Raw genomic sequence first — 4,576 nt, 5'->3', positions numbered from 1 at the left:
TTCAGTGGACTATGAAGAGTCAGCAGAATTTCTGCTGGGAAAGGAAGAAGGAAGAGCATTTAAGGAAGAAAGTACAGCCATAACCAAAACAGAGAGGCATGAAAGACAGGATGCGATCTGGTTTAAAAAAATTTATTGTCCATTTCCATGAAAAAATCTGGAAAAATTGGACTTTTGGATGCATGGATAAGTGAAGCTAAAAATACAGCTGGAAAAGTAAGCTGTGACCGCACACAAAGGGCCTTAGACTCCATGCCAAGGACACTGGGCTTTTTCCCAGGGGTAATAAGGAAAGCCTGAGAGGTATGGAGCAATGAAGTGACATCATAAGGCCTGTATTTCAGAAAGTTATTCAAAGCATAGAAAACAAAGAAGCAGAAAAAGACTAGAATTTAGAGGCAGGAGGATATTTAATATCTAACCCTGTTTTAATAGGGAGGGCACTGTAATCTTTTGGGGGATAGAATAAGGAATTAGAGTTGAGAATATGGGACACAGATTACAGAGGTTTGAAGAAGGAAAAGTCATCTTAAAAAGACCTCAGGCAGAGGGCGCAGCCTCAGAGGCGCCCTGGTAAACTGGAAGCACCCAGTCAGTTGACTAGAAGACATCTTGCACAGGGCAAAGGTCACTTACTCAGTAGAGTTGAGATTTTACAGCTTAGATTTCCAAAGCTTAGACAAATGGACAATTACTTTTGGACTTGGTGCTAGCTAGGCCTAGGATAAGGAAGGAGAAGAGGGGACATTTACTGTCAATGAAATAGGAAATACCAATATTGTTTTACAACAGAAATTCTGTGACGTGCCATAGTAATGCAACTTGTTTCAGATTCACCTTCATGATGAGACTATGTCAACGGTAACTCTTTGAAGTGATCAGAGAACTATTACGACAGCCAGACGTGAGAAGCCAAGATCAAGGAGCAAAGGAAACCACAGAGAAGTGAGCTTGGAATCTCGTGCTACTGTTTCCCTCAAAGCATTTGCGGATTCTTAAATCATAATATCGCCACACGTAAGAGACAAGTAAGGGCTCGCACAGCTGAACCCTCAGAAAAGCTGGGGGAAGAAGCTAAGAAAGGACCAGTGACATAGTTTGCTTTTGAGGTCATGTAGTCTTGTGAATAGAATAATCCGAAACGGTAAACATTGCTTTATAAAGTCAAAAACTTTCAAGCAAAACCCAATTATTAGGCCCTGAATAAATTGCAAACGTGAATTAGAAGTTTTGGAAGAATTCTGCGCTACTCTGTAATCCCCCGTGCTGCTCTCCCCCTTTTAGGACTCCTCACTGCTAATAATGTGAAATACTTGGAAAAGAGCACCCTGTGAAGTTGAAGCCCGTATCATTGATCTTCTCCCAGAAATTTATCTGCTCCACCAACAGCTTTTCAACTCCATGGAAACCCTGATAAAGCGAACATTTTACCTGGCTGAAAGATTTTTTGAAGTACTGATAATTAATCTCCTCACATTTATAGGAGTTACTTTTTATAGCCAACCCATTATTTATCTTCTGTAAGTTGTAATTTAGGTTCAGATGTAGTTCAGGCAAATCAAATTAGGTAAGCAAGTTACAAAATAATTTAATTTCCTCATGTCATCTCCATGATGTAAACTTACCGAAATGAGACTAGCCCAAGGTTGAAGAGAATCAACCCATTAAACTGAGTTAGAAAAGGCTTTCTAAATATATTAAAAATCCGCTATGGGATAGATTCTGAAACTTGATCTATGATAAAAGAGTTACATAGTGAATTGAACCCCATATACGTTTGGTTATTTATATTTGTCTTGCCACTGAAAGAATTTAAGTTTCAACAACCAAACAGAACAGTATAACACAGTATAGAAATAGGTGTAAAAGAAAACAAGAATCATGAGTACGGGTGTAAACAAAAGCCAGAAATAAGGCAGCAGAATGATTCCATACGCAGCTGTCTACAATAATAAAATAAATAAAACACACATTTACTCTTAGCTTTTGTGCAGGCAATTGGAAAAGAAAAAACTGATCCATTGCAGAATTCAGCGTTCCCTGTGGAGAATCAAGTTGTTAAGGATAAAACACAACATATTCTGATACGAAGACTAGGAAGGCATGTTTTCCTCACGGTCTTCATCAGGTGGACACCATGTAATATAGTAACAGTTATCATCTGTGTAATACACAAAATGGAGAACTCTGCAGCCCTCATCACAGGCTAATTGGTCAAATGCCCAACTAGGTTTTACTTTTTCTGTGTGAGTTGACCAGTTATTTTGACATGATGCAAAATAGGAGGTGTGTAGTGGAAAAACACTGTTAACGGAAGGAGGCTCAGCCACTAACTGAATCTATTACCTTGGACAGTCACTTAAACTTTCTGCGTTACATTTTCCCAGTTTGTAAAATCACAGGACTGATTTCTAAGGTTCTTTCCAGCTCATGATTTCTATGTTTCTAAGAAAGAAACCACGTGACTTACGGCAAACTAGAGTCGATAATAAGAGTAAAACACCTTTCACTCTCTCCGTCTGCAGAGTCATTGTGAAACAAAATGAGAAAAACTCTTCTCTCCAGAATAAAACAGAAACTGTCCCCACGTCTTGCTTGGTAAAACATGAAGATATTTGAGACACTTCTTTACAAAAATTATAAATAATTTATAAGTAGGTGTAGCCACATCATTAGTAATGATGTACACGGTTTTTACTCGCATCAACACACAAGTACCCAGCAATCCTCGAGACAGACTGAACTTGAGCTCATTAAGGTTTGGGAAGGGACTGGAAAAAAAATCTCCATGAAAAAGCAACTATTTTATGAGCATTCATATAGTATAATGTTATTTATGAGCAAATTCATTTTTCTAGGCATTGTGTAAATTATCAACAAACACATGAAGAGGAAGCTTCGTGGGCGCCTGGGTGGCTCAGTTGGTTAAGCGACTGCCTTCGGCTCAGGTCATGATCCTGGAGTCCCGGGATCGAGTCCCACATCAGGCTCCCTGCTCAGCAGGGAGTCTGCTCCTCCCTCTCATGCTCTCTGTCTCTCATTCTCTCTCTTGCAAATAAATACAATCTTAAAAAAAAAAAAAAAAAAAAAAGCATTAAAAAAAAAAAGAGGAAGCTTCGAAGTCTCTTTTAGTATTATTTCTTTCACTTGTCACTGACAGGATATTTTTTTTTATTAGAAGAGTTTATTTATTTATTTGAGAGAGAGATAGCGAGAGAGAGCACGAACAGGGAAGAGAAGGAGAAGCAGGCTCCCCTTTGGGAGCAGGGAGACCAACACGGGGCTAGATCCCAGGACTCTGGGATCATGACATGAGCTGAAGGCAGATTCTTAACCAACTGACCTACCTAGGTGCTCCTGATAGGATATTTTTAAAAAGTATTATTCAGATTCTTCATTTAACATAACGTAGTACTTTTTTAACCTTTGGTAAATAGCGAATACATCTCAAAAGTCAAAACTGGTGCCAAAAAATAATTCAAAAATTTCGTTTGCATTTTTTACTGAAAAAGATAAAAGAATAAAATGAAACCCCTTTAGATTTAAGTAGCATTTGTCTGAGTCCTTTGGATTTTTAATTCCATACACTACACTGCAATTACCCTGTCATTGTTTGGGAAACCATTATTGGTTTGTCAGGCTAAATATTTGAAATGGCAGAAGGCTTTTACTTTGCATATAAAAACTGTATCTTGTTTTACCTCAAATATAAAAACGGGAAAATTTGGAATTTTTCATAGCTAGTATCCTATAATAAATGTAGTCCATAGGTAAAGATTCTGGAAAGAAACAAACTGGGCTATGGGCACCCACCAGGAGGCCCTCTGTGTCCTACAGATGTGACAAAAATCACATTGAAGACATTCCAAACATAATGGACACTTCTCCTAGGCCTAATTCTTTCATACTTCCCCTACAGCTCAATGTACTTGCCCTTTAGTTCTTGAAATTTGACAAAATAGAGACAGGAAGCATTCAGACACAAGTGTGATTAAAATCCTTCTGTCTATCCTATATGATAAATTAATTCTAGTTCAGTGCTGATCAATACTCAGCCTGTTGGCCCAGCTCTAAATTCCCCGGGGCTGTTTTTTGTGTCCTCAACTTTTACCTCAGGATGAATACCTTTGTCTTTCTGGACATGAGTCTTCCTCAACTTTGGCCTTCTGATTGGCTTTCTAGCTCTTCCCAAATTCCTTCATTTGGACAAAGCTTTTCCCTAATCCTTTATCTGTGTATCCTACACTGTAAGAGTAAAAAACAGGACAATTATCAATTTTTATATGTATCTCGGTCAAAGTCAGCCCCCAGAAAGAAAAATGCTGAAGTTCAAAGTTGTCCAATAGTTTGGCTAATTGAAATGAAAATAGGAATTTGGACCAGAAGGAAAAAAAAAAAAAAAACTAAAATATATATTGAAGATTTGCTTTCATGAAACGAGGAATGTTTCCATTATTAGAAAACATTCAAAAAAAAAAAAAAAGACAACATTCACATACCTGAGACATTATGGTGTACATGGTATCAACATGAACTCTTGGTGTCTATTCGTGCTCTACTACATATTATCAGTGAA

This window comes from Halichoerus grypus, chromosome 12 (assembly GCF_964656455.1).
Source record: "Halichoerus grypus chromosome 12, mHalGry1.hap1.1, whole genome shotgun sequence".
Classification (NCBI taxonomy): domain Eukaryota; kingdom Metazoa; phylum Chordata; class Mammalia; order Carnivora; family Phocidae; genus Halichoerus; species Halichoerus grypus.
This window is presented reverse-complemented; position numbering follows the sequence as displayed.